Source organism: Oreochromis niloticus, linkage group LG3, assembly GCF_001858045.2.
Source record: "Oreochromis niloticus isolate F11D_XX linkage group LG3, O_niloticus_UMD_NMBU, whole genome shotgun sequence".
NCBI classification, from domain to species: Eukaryota; Metazoa; Chordata; class Actinopteri; order Cichliformes; family Cichlidae; genus Oreochromis; species Oreochromis niloticus.
In genome coordinates this window covers 83,526,844-83,546,975 of record NC_031967.2, presented here as the reverse complement: position 1 = coordinate 83,546,975, position 20,132 = coordinate 83,526,844, and the positions used below count along the sequence as shown (strand labels likewise).

The window sequence follows — 20,132 nt, the reverse complement described above, 5'->3', positions numbered from 1 at the left end:
TGTACGCGAGTGATAGGAGAAGGGAGCCGGAGATCGACAGACGGATTGGTGCTGCGGCTGCAGGGATGCGGACGCTGCACCGGTCCGTCGTGGTGAAGAGGGAGCCGAGTGTAAAAGCAAAGCTCTCAATTTACCGGTCGATCTATGTCCCTACCCTCACCTATGGCCACGAGCTGTGGGTAGTGACCAAAAGAACGAGATTGCGGAGACAAGCGGCAGAAATGAGCTTCCTCCGAAGGGTGTCTGGCCTCTTCCTTAGAGATAGGGTGAGAGGTTCGGCCATCCGGGAGGGGCTCAGAGTCTAGCCGCTGCTGCTCCACATTGAAAGGAGCCAGCTGAGGTGGTTCGGGCATCTGACAAGGATGCCTCCTGGGCGCCTCCTCGGTGAGGTGTTCCGGGCATGTCCCACCGGGAGGAGGCCCCGGGGCAGACCCAGGATACGCTGGAGATATTATATCTCTCTGCTGGCCTGGGAACGCCTTGGTGTTCCCCCGGATAAGCTGGAGGAGGTGGCTGGGGAGAGGGAGGTCTGGGCCTCTCTTCTTAGGCTGCTGCCCCCGCGACCCGGCCTCGGATAAAGCGGATGAAGATGGATGGATGGATGCATGAAAGTAAATCATTTTGTTTTGCCATGGAAGTATCCCATTTGAAATAAGAACCAAACAAACCTTTTTTGAGTGAAACAAAAAAAGATAATCAATGAAAACAATAAATAAGAACAATTTGCTCATTCTTGCCTTTTACAGTTTGATCCAGGCTGTGAACCAGAATCCCCTCCTCAAGGATGCCAGACAAATGTTTCTACAAATGAACCGCTGTATGCCATCTATGCCACTGACGTCAAGATATTTCACCACAAAGTTTGGGCTATGGCTTTTGATCTTCATGGGAATATTTGAACTCCTTACCAAAGACTCAGTCTGTGCTCTAGAAATAACCTCACACATTAAAAAACAAACAAACAACAACAAAAAAACACTAATATGTGGCTAGGGACTCCAGTGTGACTCTTAGCTGTGAGTTTTTCCTTGAATCTGAGAACTTGGCATATATGGAGAGAGTGGAACATTCTTCCTTCAGGTAGACAGTAGGACGACAAGATCAAAATCTGGTATACTGAAGGTTTGATATACAATAACCTACTTCTTTTTATTTGGCAGCTTAACTGTAGTTTAAAAGCCCTGTAAACAACTAAAGTGTGAGGATTTTAATGACGGATATTAAAAGAGCTTCTTTGATTAGAACCAAATTAATGTTGATTTTCAGCCTGCAATGACAAAAACTTCTGTTTATAATCATCAATCTGGAGACTAATGAAAAGTATAATAGTAAAAAATAAAAAAAGACTTATTATACATTATTTGAGTAATACCTGAATCTGCTCAGAGACTTAAAGAACGGAGTTGTTGATTGCAGCTTTATATTAACTAAAGTAAAAACAAAGTGCTTTCATTGTGAAAATCCGCCTCATCCCCCCTCTCACCTGTTTTGCTTCAGGTGGGGTCCCGCCTCCTTCCAGAAAGCAGCTCACCTGTGTGTCTGTGTTAAGTGTCCAGGTGTGGAGTGGAGCTTGTTGCTGTTTTTTTGTTTAAAGAAACTAAGTTTGCCGTTTCCTCCTTTAACAGTTTGTCTTTAACTTTACTATTTGTTCAGCTCATGTTTTTACAACCTACAGCTGTGTGTGATCACAGTCTGGTGCTACAGGTTTACTGGTTTTAATTGGTTTACTGGTTACATTCACTCAAATATCGATATTCCATTCCACTATTGTGTACAAAATAAGTCAAGTCAAGTCATCTTTATTTATATAGCACATTTAAAAGACATCAAGTGTCAGCCAAAGTGCTGAAAAGAGGGATAATATAATAACAGAATTAAAATAGAAAAACATTTTAAAAAAGAATCGTAAGACATGTAAGAGTATATAGCATATAATGTACATGCAAATATGCACATACATATACAAAACTGTACACATTCACACACAAGCACACACATGTGAACATAACATATATAGACATACAACATCATCCAATAAGATAAGAGACCAAATAGACAGAATAAATGGGTAAGTGCAGGCTAAGAAGATCCCAAATGTAACCTGGAGCCAAACCATGGAGAGCTTTAAAAACAAATAGTAAAACCTTAAAATCGATTCTATGTTTACTGGTAGCCAATGTAGAGATGCGAGTACTCGAGTAATATTCTCTCTCTTTCTAGTACCTGTCAGGAGCCTTGAACAAGTTGAACAACATTTTGAACAAGTTGCAGGCGTGACAGCCTTGAGTGACAAATGCCTAAATAGACTTACAATAGTCAAGACGTGACGATATGAAAGCATGGATAACAGTTTCCAGGTCTTTAGATGACAGGATAGTTTTGAGTTTAGAAATGCTCCTGAGTTGGAAAAAACTGCCACAAACAAACTGAATTTATTTGCTTGTCCAGCTTGAGAGTGGAATCAAAAATGAAACCAAGAACATTTTTTTTTTCATGGGGATGTACATTAACTGATAATGTACATCCCCATGTAAATAAGCAAATAATGTCTCATCTTTATTTAGCTCAGACAGTTGCTGCTGGATCCAACACGGGCATCTTTCCTGAATCATGATAATGTGTTTAGAGAATGACGTCCAGTTATTTGAAAAGATCAGTGACAGAAACACATACAGAAGTACGCACACGTTCCCATATGGAAAAGATACATTTCAGATGAGGTACTATACTTTTATATACTAGTGGTTAACTAATGTGAAATCCTGCTCTAAAAACACTTTATTTTACAGTTTACTTAATGAATCATTTCTTTGTTCTGTTTTTATTTAGGTGTTTTAAAGGGTAATATCGGCCTCATCTATTTGCAGCATGAGGTGTGTTGAAAAGCTGCCTAATCATAATTACATTGAATATTTACATTTAAAAAAAAAAAAAAAAAAAAGTATTTTAAAACATGGGTGTATTCCTGTTATTTTTATAGAATTTTCCCAACATTTTTCCATACCAAGCCATGTCACTGTAAAAAAATTTTTGGATGGGGCCACAAGGGCACAAATCGCATACTTTTTAAAAGGTGTGACTGGGATTGTATTGCCACTGTAAACAAATTTTCCACAAATAAAGAGTTGTCAAAAGAATTTTAAAATGAACTTAATTTTCTGTTGTAAAGATTTAGTCAAACCAATGCGCGTCATCTTCAATAACACTTCGCCAGCTTAAAATCTGTTTCTGTTTTGTGGTTGTTGGAGTGTGTGGCAGCTAGCTGGAAAGCCGCAGCCAGTGTGTGAATGACAGTCGTGATAAAATATGCTGAAAAGCATGAATATGTTGTCGGGCCTACGGGGTAAATACTACACTTTTAGAATTTTGTGGTGAAGTAAACGCACGTATGTGAACATGACATGTGTTTTTTTTTTTTTTTTAAATGATGAAAAAGAGACTAAGCAATAGAAGGTGAAGTATAGAAAAGCAGACACAGTATCTGGTCATTTCCAAGGTTTGTTATGTGTGTGTTGCATTGTGTGATATGAGTGTCATGGTCCTGAGTCTGCCGACTCAGTGTTTTGTGTTTCTTTATGCTTTTGTTTATTCTGAGTATGTATTCTGTCATGATTTGCCATTTGTTAGGTTTCTGTTCTGTGCCTGCCTGCTCCCACTTCTCTGTGCTCCCTCCATCTGTCCATGGTGTCACATTGTCTGCCTGTGAATCTGTCTGTTTAGTTCAGTGTCTTGTCTGGTTCTGTGGCTGTGAGTTTCGTGTTTTATTCTGAAGGTCTCTGTCTCATGTGAGTGTGTTCACTTTACGTTTCCCCTGTCCCGTCAGCTTTGATTTCTCCCAGGTGTGTTCCCCTCCTGTTGCTGATCCCTTGATTGCTGCTATGTGTGTTCTCCTGCCTGTTGCCGATTCGTCTGCGTTATATGGTGCTTTCTGGTTAACGTTATCTCCCTCCGTCATCCTGAGTGGTTTCCCTGCGTCTGTCTGTCCCTCTCCCCGTTCCGTTATCATTTCAGGTTTGCTCTTTAGTTCTTCCCAGTTTAGGTTACTCTGTTCTATTTTTTCGCCACCCTCTCCTTGTGTATTTGCTCCACCTCCATTAATAAAGCATCTGAAGTGCCTGCATTTTGGGTCCTTAAATAATTCCAAACAGCTCGCCCTACAAGCTGTGACAATGAGAAAATATTGAAGTAGCAGTAACATTTAGAGCTATGTAAAGATTGAAAGTAAAATGATTTCTGTTGTTCAGAAATAAAAACTCTGGTGCTAAATTCCATAATCCCTGCCTCACTGTTTATGAATGTATATGTAATGTTGCTGTGTTTCACTTTGTAACCATAAATGTTTGGTAAAGAATCTTTCTATAAACATTCCTTGTTTTCTAAAGTGGAAAACACTTTGTAAGTTGTGTATTGTAGCATATGAAAGGCACTATCTGCTGTCCAAATAATTTGTGATGTTTTGTGTGTTCTATGATGAGGGTGTTGAAGAGAGAGAGAGCGAGAGAGAGAGTTTGTATTTTTAGAGAAATGGCCTTGATGCGACTCATTAGCAACTGTCCCGAAACGACTTATTTCTGGCCACCACCTTTGCATTTCTGAGTCTTAAAACTTTGTGACCAGCTGAGGGTGATAAATTGGGATGTGAAAGAGGGAATGGCTAAGGCTGTCATTACAGAATGTAATAAGGTGGCAGCCATATCTGATGGGGTCAAAGTGACATTGTTTGAGTAGTTTGTATCAAAAGTGTAGCAGGGGTCTCGTATATAATGAGGGGGCATGAACTAAGAGGTACAGCTACCCCCTATGCCATACATATTAGTGCTTTCACACAGTTCAAGGCCTCTGTCCTTCCCGTTTCAGAAGAGGTTTGTTTTTAAAAGCAGAGGATGTTTTGCATCCTCAGGCTCCTGTGACTAACCTGAGGATGAGCTCCACAAATGTGGGGCTTATTACTGTAAAAGGGAAGTGTGGCGGGGCTTGCAATGCCGCTGCAAGTGAGACAGAGTTACCTAGTCCCTAGTGTGGAAATATTGAACCTAAACCCTAAACGACCCGGCTCAAAAGCCACAACATAAGTATAAAGACTAACAGCAGAATTTCACAGAGTAGAGATTTTATTTGAAGTTCCATAGTGTTAAATCCTCCCAATTCTTTCGATCTTTGGGCTGAAGGAAGGACAATACTCGGTGTATAAATGCTCAATCAACAATTCTTTAGTACATACAATTCAACACTTGAGCACAAACCATCCGGATGGGGAGACATGCATGCAGAGGGTCACAACAAATCTCAAAATGGTGGAGCGTTACTCAAACTCTTATAGCCTCTGTTGACCCCCACCTAGTCGTAAAAGCCTAAACATGCATACTCTCTAACATTCAGTGAGCCTGTGTTATGACCTTGGCTTCCTGTTTATCTGCTTCCAACCAGGGGTGAAGCTCCTGTGGAATGTGCTTTGTGCTCTCTGCACACAGTATGCTCTTCTTAACTCAGCAGTATAAAATGTCATGAAACAGTGTAACTCATTCACAGTAAGTCAACAGTATATGATAATACAATCCTATCTAATGAATCTAATGATTTTCACATTCTTTTTAATTCAGAAGTATAATGCAGACTAGAACTACAACTACATGCTAATTAAACTCTCTATAATATGGAGTGGCTTACAGCAGTATAATGATTCACACATTTCGATTATAGGCATAGGATAACATATGATAAAATAGTCTCACAACTTTTTTTATCTGAGACAGGTATGCTTTTATCCACACCTCACATTGCTCGATTAGCATCAGATGTACACTGCAGAGAGAATAGAGGCTGCAGAGGGTGCAACAACATTTATTGAAGTTGGTTTAATAATTATGCAAGATTAAAGATTACATTATACAAGATTAAACCTAATATTTTGTGGTTGCAACCAGCTACTATTTTTCATCTATCAAGCTTTGCATCATGTGACACAAAAGTAGAAATGTCAAATGTTTTGGAAAATAGGATAATTTAGGCAGTTACTTCCAGTGAATACAATAATGGTATTACAATTATAAAATATGAGCTGTATTTAAACTAAAAACATTAAAACTTAAAAGCATTAAAATATTTAAAATGTGGAATAACCTGAGGGCAAGGAGATCAATAAACCAACAATGTTGAAAAAAGAAAACAACAACAACAACAACAAACAAATTATAACATTTAAACTAAGTGAACTGAGAAATGGTCGTTGGCACTGTGACTATATCCTTGTTTGCTAGGTTTATGGCCCTACAACAGGCAGACACACGATACACTGCTAACATATACACACATATACAAGAAAAAAGGTGAAGGACACAATATATTCTCTGATTTGCTGAAGTTTTGTGCTCATACCATTTGCCAGGATAAACTACACCTGAATCAAATGATGAGATCATAACCAGGCCTCTTCAAGATATTTTGAGGAGATCATTTAGCTATTTCAATCAGCTGTGTTGGATCAGTGTCATCTCTAAAACTTGCAGGACACCGGGCCTTGAGGCCTGGAGTTCCCAAGCCTGATTTATTAAATTCAATGATTTTGTCAGATCGAGCACTACAGCCTCAACTACACTTCTATGTAATAGTTTGTAGATGCTGGTTACTGACAAATGCATAAACTCCCTTATCTTATCGATTGGAAGCACTTGTGTCCGGTCTGTATGGCAAACTGAGGGGAAGCTGGGGCAAGGAGGACCCAAACACTTGACTTTGCGATGAACGGGGCATTTATTTACAGGGAAGTAAATTTTGACCCAATAAATCCCTGTGCGTTCCCTCGACTCCTGTCTCGTGTCTTCTCCTAAGGTCCCTGTTTTGTGCTCTCAGCTTCCTTGTCTCCACACTCCCCGTGCTCTCTGCTGTTCCACACTTCTCCCAGGGGAAAATAGCATAGACAGCTGGAAGGACAAACACTCTCTAACAGGCATACACTCACTGACTTTAAACTAGCCTCACACAACAATCCCCCATCAGGGAGTGCTCAGCCACACCGTTAGTAGTTCCCTGATGAGGCTTGATCAGCACCAGGTGTGTGATGATCTTTAGGTGTGGCCAAACTCCTGGCAGGTCCACATCCACCAGGCCTTAAGGTGCCTGCCCTAGAGACACACAGCCACACACACACCCCAATAAACACAAGCATAGATACAGTAACAGTGCAGAAACAAACACATATCATATAAAAAGAGTCACAACTTCTCCATGACAATGTGTGTCTTACTTTCCCTTCAAATTTACAGGTTTTGTTTTTCATATCAGCCAATATTAATATTATCACTTTTTTTCTCAATAATTACATGTCAGACCATTTTAGTTTAAAGTGGATTCTATAAATCTAGATGTAGAAAATAAATTTGATTTTATATTTACCCATATGGAAAATATTTTATATATATATATATATATATATATATATATATTCTCCCTTGAAAAGTCATATAAATGAAACTTGTATGTTTTGGATACTTATTAAAAGAATATATGAAAGTAATGAGAAAGTGGCCACTTTCATGAGTAAATCATATAAGCCTTATATGATTCACTATATGAAGTAGGCCACATCTTATGTAAGTTTTTTATAGGGTTTTACTGTTTCTTTTCCATATGGGTATGGACAGAAATTTGTCTCCAAAGAGTTGCCTTCCTGGCTGTGTGCAAATGTTTAAAAATATACGTAACTTCTCTGTCTCACTACAAAACCTTAAATGGGCGTGCACCAATCGCCTGATATGCACAGACCAAGTCACATGCCCACGTGGAGGTTTTAGGGTAAATTTAACGCTGCCAGCTTCTCACATATCCTCAAAGGTAAGCTGCTCAAGATGTCCCAGTGTATAACTGGGGCATCTGGGCTTCTTTGGTTTATCTCTGTTTTTGTTTTTTTACATAACGTGGACATTACTTTTTGGAAATAAACAGAACATCTCTAAGACCTTAACTAGAAAACATAAATGTACTAATTACAGACTCCACACAGTAGTCCGTAAAACAGCGACTGACAGCGCTGTACACAATGGTAGACTAGTGCATAATAAGGGAGCAATTAAGACAGAGATTTGAGATGGGAAATATTTCTAGAAGGACACACAGAGAGAAAGAGCTGTGCAGGAAGTGGGATTTTTATTGCGTTGGAAGCAAAACAAAAGTAAGAGAGAATTAATGACGATATTTGTCAAATGTGAAGTGTAGTCCGGAAAAAAAAGACAAAGAGGGTAACTGTTTTTTTTTTCTTCTTACTGTGCCCACTTTTTTCCCCCCAGTGGCCCTAATCCTCTTCCGTAGTTTTAGCTGTTTGGTGGTTGTTGAAATTGTTTTGTGGTTTTTAACCTGACATGTTTCTGGCAAAATACACTTATATTTAAAGAATTTAATGAATGAATATCACATTATTCAAACTCGAATAGATTTGAATTGGGAAAATCTATGTTTTTTTTAAATCCACCCTAATCCACAGCTAAGTTGTTTCCTCTATCTGCAGCTGAGCTCTGACTGACGTTCCCCAGCAGAAAAATGTCCAGCACATAGCATCAGATTAAAAATATACATATTAACCTTTAAAGTCTACTGCATACTGTCTGTAAGTGGTAAATCAGGGGTGTCCAATCCCAGTCCTCAAGAGTTAACTTCCTGCAGCTTTAGATGCGTCCTTGTTCCAACACACCTGAATCAAATGAATGGCTTTACCTAACTTGATGGCATGCTGAAAAGGTAATCCAACTATTTGATACAGCTGTGTTGGAGTAGGGATGCATCTAAAAGCTGCAGGAAGGTAGTTCTCAAGGACTTGCAGTTGGATACCCTTGTGGTAAATCATGTTCTCTCATTTATTTTACAAGAAGAAACATCCACGTTATTTGGAAAAAATAAAAATCTCAGGTATACAGCAGAAGCCCAGATGTCACAGTTTTGCATTCACTGTAAAACAGGATTACATTAAAAAAGAAAATGTTTTGGTAATTTTCCGCTAGTATATATTTTTTTTGTTTATTACAGAAGTTCCTCAAATGTGTCAAATATATATTTTTATATATATTTAAATATCCACTGAGCTGTGAGGGCGGTTATGCGCCTTAAAGGGAACCCCGATTATTATCACGAGTTACTCTAAATATGTTCCAAATTATCTCCACTACATAAAAACATACTTTAGAATAACTACAATTTTTTTGTTATTCATTAAATCTTTGTTGTTTAAAGCTATTTTGGAGCCGTGGGAGTGGCAATGTATTTTTGCACACAATGCATTCTGGGATGAAGACATGTATTGGTTGTCGGCAGTATAGGTGCTTTCGTTCAGCTAACCTGTTTTCTTTTTTAAAGTTTGTTAAAGTAGCAACCATTTCAATTAAGTTGCTAATCAGAGACCTGGTTAAGACGTGGTAGACCTGCATTATCCGGTCTTTGACTCTGACGTTATTAGCAATGTCTGGGCCCAAACTCCGCTGCAAACGTCAAATGATCACTGCGGCATTACTGAGAATTGAAAAACTGTCTAAATTTGTTCATCTGTAATAAATGATCAGTGTGGCTGCTCTGCCAGGTGTAACAATTAAGTTTAACATCCAGGCATCCATGAAAACAGAATTTATGACATTTAACTGAGTTAGAAGTTAGCAGGGCGTTAGGTCACTAGCTTCTGTCTAAATATAATATACCATGTTCTGACTGAGAGATTTATTAAACAAATTAAAACTTACAGCTCTGCTATCACTTCCACCATCAATGACGAAAGATTGATGGGAAAAAAATGGGAAGTAAACATCAGCAACGTTTGTAGGGTTACTGAAGTTGGGCTAGCTGGTATATAATGATGTGCTACATGATCACTAGCGTGACAAGATATTTTAGCACAACATAAACAGTAAAGCTGGAGGATGAACACCAACGAACGGATGACTTGTTTCCACTCAATAAAAGTTAAAGTGACGGTTCCTAATGGTTAGGAGCAAATGCAATCTCATGGCAGGATGCTGTAAACCGACCAAACATCAGGATAACCACGAGATAATCCGTCCACAATATGAGGTTAGTCATTAATATACTGCTGCATGGGCTGGGCTGTGGTTACATCGTAAGGGTTTAAAAACTGAGCTTTAAAATGATCAGCGGTAATAAAAACCATGAGAAGCCGACAATGATCACTGACTGTTTTTAGGGGCTTGTTGAGAGTACTGGTTGACTATTTTCATTATCTCTCTCTGTTTGCTGCGGTTCAAACTGTAAAAGTTGAACAGAAGTCATTTCCAGTGCGCTGCTAACTGTGAACTTGATGCGGTGCAACCGTGTGACGTCACTACCCAGAGTCCATTGAGAAGTAAATAACACTAAATAAGTGAATAAGTAAATAACAGGCGGCCTACTGGTAAATCAGTTTTATATCAAATGTGCTTAAAAGGAAAACATTTGGCGTATATGTGTTATTGAAAGCACAGTACATATTTTAGCGCAAACATGTCTTAAAAACCGGTTCCCTTTAACATTAGTTGCAAACCAAGAAGAAGCTGTGAACAAACTAAAAAGATTGTTTTGTTGCTGTTTAAGCTTCAAATCCCAAGAATCCAAATACAAAGTTTAGTATTGAGAAAAATGAGGTGAGAAATGACTACACTGTAAAAAGAAAAAAAAGTGCTGTTTTTACAGGAAAACACTGACAGCTGGGGTCACCAGGGACTTCCTGTAAAAAAAAAAAAACAGCAGCACAGTATATCACTTTACAGATGCATTATATAAATTGATTTACACTGAATGAAATTCACATTAAAACTGTTAAATCTACAGAAAAAAGGAGTTAATTTCACACATTGATGTTATATATAAATAGACTATTTCATGTATCATTTACAAGTAATAAATGCTTATTGTGGATCCATAAATTGTAAAATTAACAGGGAAATGTCAAACAAAAACTAATTTAAAATTGTAGAACAACAGTGTAACTGTGCATATTAAATCGAGCTGCTCTGTATATCATACATAAAATCTATTACGATGCTTTATTATAATGTTTTAATGTAAAATTTTAATCATAAACCAGGAAATTTAATACTGCTATGCCGACACCCAAACATGCAAAAATACATCTTGAGAAAACACAAGAGAGGAAAATATCACTTTTGGGAAATTTATTTTTACAGCCAGATTAGCCAAATGACAGCAATTGGATACATTTTTTTTCCAACTAACACAATATGCAAGGCACACAGCAACTACACAATTCAATCAAAATATAAGCTATAAAAGCTGTGGAGCATTCCTGCAAAGCAAGAACCATCTTTCATGAAACAAGCATTTGTTAGACCTTCTACCAGAAAAAGTTAAACCTGTTAAGACTTTAAAACAAAAATCACATGTTGTGCCAAAAATTATCATAATCACCATGCAATGCAACACGCACCCTGCTGTCACCACAACCATGGCCTTGGTCAGAAAACACATCAGGAAAACTACGTGGTGAATTGGCTTCATGCATTCGACCAGTTAAAGGTTTCTGTACACATTGTGGAACAAAGTAACACCAACAGTCCACAGAGAGTCAAGATTTAGGCTTAGCGCCACTCGTGGTCAGCGAGATCCTGAATCGGGGTGAGGACTCGAGGGTTCACACTGAGACAACGCTTTGAGTTTTTGTTCTGTACTTTGGTTCCTTTTCTGGGTTTATGGAGAAGAAACACCTGTAGAATAAAATCATATAAAAGTTTAAGCATTTTTATAATAGATCAGTTAAAATACAAGTACAAAGTAAGTAAAAATTATATATACACACAGTCATGGCCAAACTGCAACAACAATTGGTTTCACCATGTTCAAGATAAAGTATAACCAAAATGCTGTGGGGAAGCGAACAATGCATGGTCAAAAGTATAAAAAGTGTGCTTTGAAGAGAGAGAAAGAGCTATGAAACAGACTTACCACACACAATAATAGTGGGTGTCAGAGGCACTTGCTCCAGTTGTACCTCATCTGCCAGACATGCATCTTCAACACAGAAAAGCATGGACTCCTCCTTCTCTTCAAAAGCGCTGAGCAGAAGCTACATTATGAAGCATAGATCATCACTTGTCTCAACTCCAATGGACTGCAAGTGCTCTTCCAGTATGTTTTTGTTCACAGCTTGAAGTTCTGGTAGGACTTCCGTGATGGCGACATCTAGGAAGGTTCGCTCTGAGTCACTCATACTTGCACTGAAGAAGAAATGCAACCTCCAAACAAAATAGAAAATCACATACAGTTCATCCACTTAATGGAGCAGGGTATGGATCAGGTAACACTTATATTAATGTTAAACAATTTACAGTGAGAAGTGAGCTATTAGTTGGACATTATTTTGCCACAATACTATGCTTTAGTGGAATGACTCGGTATCCTTTAAGAATGTATAATACCAAAGAATAGAAATCAGGCAGGTCATTAATGTTGATACACTGTAATTGTAGAATTATAGGAATTATTTTAGGGTTACTGTTCATAACCATCATCTTTATCATTGCATTAATTATCATTTCATCCAAGCATTTATTGAAGTGCTGGCATTAGGTTATAATTTGTATTACAGGGGTTATCATAATCAAATATTAACAGGTTTATTACAGGTTCAGTTATAATCAGTTGAATCTATAATTTAAAGGTTTCTGAATGTTTTATATTCTTACATATAGTCTTCAGTGGGGGAGAAGCTGATTGCAGGCTGACAGGAAACGGTGTGCTTTTGCAGAAGCGAAACCGAAAGCAGAGCAAGTGCAAGCCAAAGAGCCAAAGAGTTAGTATGCATTTATCTTTGATTTAAGCTTTTAGTAGAGGCTTTTGATCAAAACATTAATTCAGTAGAGTACACATATATAGTCTTGGTTCGGACATACACGTAACCACACGCACACTTAGTTAGAGGAATTACTGATAGGGGAAAGGTCAAGTTGCTTAAGTTGAGGTCAACTAAGGTTCAGAAAGCAGATGCAAACTCTGCACGTACAGACAGACAAATAGTGAGAGGTCATGACACGTACGCAGTACACAGCATGCACGCGCCCCCGCACGTGCACACACACACACAGATAAACTCTTACCTACTAAATGAGTCTATGACTGCAAAGTAGTGCATGAGTGACATTTTGTACAGGAAGTATACCTGATCTACGGGAAGATAAGGAAGCGTACGCGGGGCGACACCGGGATGGAGATGAGACGTGATGTTCTTTAAAATATGTTAAAGTTAGCAGGAACATTTTGTGGTTTAAGTGACGTAAGCTGTACTTTGTCTGTTTTGCAAAAGAGGGGGCTTTGTTGTCCTACTCCTATAAAACCTTGTCTAATGATTGTAAGTTCAGTTCGACGCTGAAATCTGCACAGCGGTCGGACTCACACATGTGTTTATTAAAATACTGTCTAATTGCACACCGGACCGGATCTGTGGTTATTTATGGATTCTTCTCTCAACATTGAACCCTAACATTTGGGGGCTCGTTCCGGTGAAGAGAGGGAATTTTGGTGTAGATGGAGAGATCCAGGGTCTGTGGTGATTAGATGGGCAGATACGAGTCAGTGGTCTGAAGTGAGAGATAAGCCGGCTTAAACAAAGGTAAGGCACATACCTGTTGAATTTTCCAAAATGTGCTAGATTGGACATGTCAAATTAAAGTCTACTCACTGAAAATTACTGGTGAAAGTCTGTTTTGATGTTGGTGATAATGAAAATAATAAAGTACAGTACTGAGAAAGTTAAAAGCGGTTGGAGCCGCTGAGAGAATTAAGAACGGTTGGAGCCGTTGAGAGAATTAAAGCAGTGGGAGCTGCTAATTTAGTGTGCTAGGGAATTTGGTTGTTTTGAGGGTTGGAGCCCTATGGGTCATGGACTCTATTTTGTGATGGTCATTTTGTGGGTTGGAGCCCCTATGTCCACAAGGATAGGTCTGCCTGATTCTTACTCCTGTGTGGGAGTGTAGATTGTTGGTTCAAATTATTCTAAATTTTTCTAGGACGACAGCGGCGTCTGTTAAGAAGCGCATTTTCTCGGAGGTAACGCTCCCTCCTGGATAAAGACGTTTATCCTTGACCTAGCGGAGACTAATGGGATAGTACGGTACGACAAACCGGGGAGAACTGGGGAACCTCCAAAATTGCTAGAGGTTGGAGCCTCTATTTTGCGCTTTTTTGGCTACCTGTAAATTAATTTAGGACTAGAAATGTGGACGGAACGGTTGGAGCTGGTCCGGTGAATTGAGCAAAAAAGTCTAGGACTTATCAGTTGGAGCCGTTACGTAAATTTATCAAAATTATATAGGTGTTAAGAGGCCTGAAACCTGTGCAGTTGTAATTAATAAGACGTCTGTAATATAAAATATGAGATCTATGAGTAAGATCAGTCTCTGTGTCAGTAATGCACAGCCGGATGTGCACTGATGGTGTGTGTAAATGCAAATGAGGAGCGGTGACGCGCAGAGAGGGTGCTTTCAGTTTCGAGACTATTGAGCTTTATCTGATATTGCTAAATGCCTGTAAGTAAGATGCTGGTTTTGCTCATTAGAATTGTATAAATACAGTTCGAATATACTAGTGTGGATGTATAGTAAGTGACTGAATTTTGATAGATGTATATATCTTGAGTAATAAATGTTGGTGTGGTTTATTTTTCAGTTATGTGTGTGTGGGGAGAAGCTGTGAGACGATGAGAGGTTTCAGTTTTCTTTTTCTTTTTTCTTTTGACTTGCTCTTTCTGATCATGGAAGGCATGTCCAAGATACTCGTATGAAAGCGTATTTTGTGTGATTTTAACTGTGTGAATGCTGTCAGTATTTGATTTGAGTGACTGGGTGATTTGACTGAGTAAGTGAAAAGGGGAAGTTTGAGAGAGAAAAGACAGTGTGTGAGACGATTACTGAATGACTAAAGAGGTTAGAACCTTTAAAAGTGTGTATGAAATAAAGGAGTGTGAAATATATTTCTTTTGTGATGAAAAGTAGGATGTTTTAAAGTTTGAAAGTGCTTTTAATTCAAGAGATCCAGGAGAGATGTTATGACAGGTTGAGTTTATTTTTCCTGATTGAAAACACATGAGTATATACACTTGGGAAGCCCAGTTAAGAGATTATTGGGTGACTGATGCTATAAAACTGACCTAAAGAATGGTCCTGTGCGTGGAGAAGTGTTAGTTGTTCTGATGTTTGAAAGAGCTCTATTTAAAAGTGTGTGTGAGAGGAAGGTGTGTGTGTGTGACTGATGATGTCAGGGGAGCACCCAGAGAAATAGACAGAGTTAAAATTCTAAGAAGATGAAGCGAATGTATGTTTTAAGAAAAAGTAATAAAGTAATAAAATTATATTAATTACAGGGTTTTAGAAAAGAGACAGACCGAGAGAAATAAATACATGAACTAACAATTACATTAATGAATTGAAAATGCATGTACACAAACTGTTACATGTGAAATTATGGTTGGAAAGTTTAATAAAGAAAGCAGTTTACACTCCTTTAATTTCCAGAACCAGTGTGTCCCCTAGGCCTGATAACACCCTTGCCCAGTTGGCTCCTGTAGTAGGCGGGCATGGAAGGCTGGACAGCTCATGACGGGTAAGATCCCACCTCGAAACCCTGGGACAACCTAAGGCAAGGCGCAGTCACGATTGCTTGAACCTAAGTCCCGGAGTGACCTTGGAGTCACTGGAGGAGACGGGATTTAACAGGTAAGGCCACTGGGCACAGGCGGAGGGGAAATGTCATTAATAATGACCAGTGATGAGCCAAAGAGAGAAAACACACCCTGTCAAAAGGAGTTTGAAACACTGCAAAAGAAACATTTACAAGATCACAAAGATCATAAAGAAACATTTATGAGAATCACACATACAAACAGAAAATGCATTAACCTTATAAAGACAAGCTCCTGAAGCTTAATGAACAGATATTGATTAAAAACCTGGCTAAGAACATAAGCATATGCAATGAAGATCTGCTGGCTGCTTGTATGAGTGAGAGAATGGTGTGAATGGTTCATAAAATAGATGGAAAAACAAAAGAAAAGTGTCTATAAGAGTGACTCAGGAGTGCTCTTGCACTGATTTATCAAAGTAAGTGATGAGTATAGAAAGAAAATGAAAATGATTCAATAATGTGATAAGGTGTAAACATGTATTTTTCTTGTTAAGTTGGCTGTTGAGCTGTGGGTTTATGCAAATTAGCTGGAGTGAGTGAGTGACAAAGACACTTCCTGTGTGCGTGTGTGTCGGAGGCTTTCAGTTCAAGAGAGATCGGGGCTGATGAAGAGTATTTGGCGAAATATATAATGGTAAAGTATCAGGATATTTGATTACGGTGGTCGGGTCTGTTCAGAGGGGCAGATTTGGACAGGAAATTTATAATTTAAGGAGGATACGTTGTTGAAATTGGTTTTTATTTTGTGCGGAATGAAAACACATGGTAAAGTGAGGAAGGGTGACATTGTGCAAACGGTCTTTGATCTTTTGACGAGGTTTTCGGTGTGTTGAACGGGTGAAATTTAAGATTGTTTCAGATTTTTGAGGCTGTTGTTTTATTTCAAGAGAGGGAGTTTGATTGGACCTGGATAGGTCTGAGAGGGGCCCAGAGAAAAAATTTTTGTAGTAGTAAGTGCACTCAGGAAAAAACCTGTCAGGTGATTTTGTTTGGTACTTTGATGAGCTGATAATCAGCTCTCTTTTTCATTTTTGTTCTAAGCAGGCCTGGAAGAGAGTGAACTGACGGCGCTGACAAAATTACCAAGTACGAAAATCAGGTGGGCTTTACAGAATTATAATTGATTACAATCAGAGACTGATTGGCGGCAAGTCTCTGTCTAAAAATGGGTTGTATCGATTCAATCCAGTCAAAAGTATAGAGAACTATTTTCCTAAAAAGGAAAACGAAATACAACATACGAATGAGCTCATTTTGCTGATGTGGAGCATCTGATGACGTGCGCGGGAGGCTGCAGATCAGCAAAAATATCATGTGTAAATGCATGTGAGTGAATGTGAGTGACTGGACTAAGGTGGGAATGAATAAATGTGGACAGATTTACCATGTGAGGAAAAGAAAGGGGATGCTTTGTTTTGCTTTTGCCATAAGCAGGACAAGTGGGAGACTTAAATCTGGGGATGCTGATTTTGGGATATTGATGTGTGCTGTGAGGTAATTATTTACGGGGGTTAGATTATGGGATTACATTATATTGTTGGGAGAATGCTAAATGCTAAAAGGGAAACATTGTTTGATGAGATTCAAGTTACCATTAACTGAGGTAACTCAGGATTAATAACTGTTCTGTTTAAGTTTATTTTTTGTTATGACATAGACGGGATTATAAAGGGAGAGTTGAGTATGAAATGTAAACTACAGGTTTTGTTTTCAGGAAATTCCAAGGATCCAGAGTTCGATGGAGCAACGATTTGGAGGAGATTTGACATAATAATTAAATTGATCTTATCCCTTAAACACAGGTTTTCAGGGCTGGAGCAGAATACCGGAGAGGAAGATGGCTGAAGTGTTCTGAGAAATGATAATTAATGCAATGATAAAGATGATGGTTATGAACAGTAACCCTAAAATAATTCCTATAATTCTACATAATCCAAGACTGTCCTTTGTCACAGAATACAGATGGTATTCTGAGAGGAAGATGCCTTTGTGGATATCCATTAGAACATACAAAGATGTGTCATTTTGAATCAAGATGAGTAGAAGTTCACCAAACTCCATACACTCGTCATTTCTGTACACAAGAAAAACACACCTCACAAAAAACACCTCAGCTGCACATTTGAAATGCCATCATACAAATTTGTTACTTAAGTGTTAAGTCATAGTTTTTATATGCAGTGTCTTTGTACTGAATGTCTGTGGTAACTGTGGTATTGCTTTCTGAAAAAGCTAACTCCCTGACAGCATGCTGAATAGTGTCACTGTAGAGGTTGGGATAAAACACACAGCTCTCCTTCACTTGCAGCAGTTCATGGCATTCTTGCCCTGCTAAAAGATAAGCCTGATACATCTGATGACGTGTTGACAAAGTTTGACAAATATTTTTGTTTACATTCAAACCTAAGCGTCCATAACCTCATCAATGGACTAAATTTCAATAACAGTGCTGAATAATGGCGCAAATAGTGGTGCTTGGGTTTTAGTTAAATTCCAGGAAACAACATCTTTCTCATTTCCAAATATTCTTGGATCAAAATGTCAGCAAATGCTATCTTGGACAAGGAAATGCTCTGAGCACAAACAAGATCCACAATGTCTTTCAACTGGAGAGCTAACTGCCATACTTCATCCTCATGTTTTTGTACTTTGTCACCAATCAAAACTGGCAGCAATCTCAAAAGGTTCCAGTTTTGAACGGCTTGCCCTGATAATTTGGATCCGTCAGGTTTGACAGTACATGGCTTTGTAAGTGCTTCGGATCCTTTATATTTAAACTGTTTAATGCGTCTGTTTCAAAGCGAGTATGTGAACCATTATAATGTTCTTCAGGTACAGTGCTAGATCATATGACACAACTCCTTCAAAGAGGTCATGACCAAGACAAGGTGGGAGACCAGGCTGGGATACGTGAAAAGACTGAAGGGGATTGAAGATGGAGTTTACCTTTATTCCTCTTACGTCTTGGATAGATTCAGACTGGAGATCAGCAACAGCCGCGTCATATGTCTCTGGAGTGTGTGGAGGACCACTATGGGCAGAAATCTGTGCCATGAGAAACTGAATTTGAATAAGTTAAATTTAAATTGCTCGGATCGAATCTGAATTGTAACTTGAATAAAAGCTTTTGAAAACTGAATTTGAATTAGTCTAATTTGAAATTGAATTTATGGTTTGAAAATGAATTGATTTGCTTTGAAACTGCATTTTATCCTTTAAAAATTCAGCTCTCGAATAATTTCAGTTTCACTTCTCACCATTCAGTTTCAGTTCTACAATTCAATTTCAGTTCCAAAATTCAGTTTTTTGGAACTTACATCCAGTTCCTGTTCAAGCGCAGATTAATAGAACTACGGACTGATAGCGTTACTGACGGGAATCTATAGCGTCTTGAGCTGAATTAAGACTTCAGAAGTCATTCGTCATGTCGAATGACCAGCGGATAAACTCTCAGGTTGGTATTACATGTATAAGAACAAGCGTCATGTTAACAAATGATAGCTGTAAGGTAACTTTTATGCTTATTGTAGCTGCTAGCTAAAAACGCTAATTTAGCGTAGTTTGCCCTGGATTCAGCTTTGACAAATATGATCGACTGTTTCTAGTAGAATTCCAAAGTTGTCATCTTGGGTTAGGGTTAGTGTTAGGGTTCAATGTTGAGAGAAGAATCCATAAATAACCACAGATCCGGTCCGGTGTGCAATTAGACAGTATTTTAATAAACACATGTGTGAGTCCGACCGCTGTGCAGATTTCAGCGTCGAACTGAACTTACAATCATTAGACAAGGTTTTATAGGAGTAGGACAACAAAGCCCCCTCTTTTGCAAAACAGACAAAGTACAGCTTACGTCACTTAAACCACAAAATGTTCCTGCTAACTTTAACATATTTTAAAGAACATCACGTCTCATCTCCATCCCGGTGTCGCCCCGCGTACGCTTCCTTATCTTCCCGTAGATCAGGTATACTTCCTGTACAAAATGTCACTCATGCACTACTTTGCAGTCATAGACTCATTTAGTAGGTAAGAGTTTATCTGTGTGTGTGTGTGCACGTGCGGGGGCGCGTGCATGCTGTGTACTGCGTACGTGTCATGACCTCTCACTATTTGTCTGTCTGTACGTGCAGAGTTTGCATCTGCTTTCTGAACCTTAGTTGACCTCAACTTAAGCAACTTGACCTTTCCCCTATCAGTAATTCCTCTAACTAAGTGTGCGTGTGGTTACGTGTATGTCCGAACCAAGACTATATATGTGTACTCTACTGAATTAATGTTTTGATCAAAAGCCTCTACTAAAAGCTTAAATCAAAGATAAATGCATACTAACTCTTTGGCTCTTTGGCTTGCACTTGCTCTGCTTTCGGTTTCGCTTCTGCAAAAGCACACCGTTTCCTGTCAGCCTGCAATCAGCTTCTCCCCCACTGAAGACTATATGTAAGAATATAAAACATTCAGAAACCTTTAAA

The 20,132-nt window shown here is 38.7% G+C and overlaps 1 long non-coding RNA gene across 1 annotated transcript; it reads right to left on the bottom strand.

Moving 5' to 3' along the window:
- Positions 1-10,677: 10,677 nt before the first annotated feature.
- LOC109201521 (uncharacterized) lies at positions 10,678-18,779 on the bottom strand. The gene is made up of 3 exons (XR_002061584.2): positions 18,610-18,779; positions 11,932-12,221; positions 10,678-11,693 (listed from the first exon to the last, which is right to left on the bottom strand). It is a non-coding gene; the product is annotated as an uncharacterized LOC109201521 (long non-coding RNA).
- Positions 18,780-20,132: the final 1,353 nt, after the last annotated feature.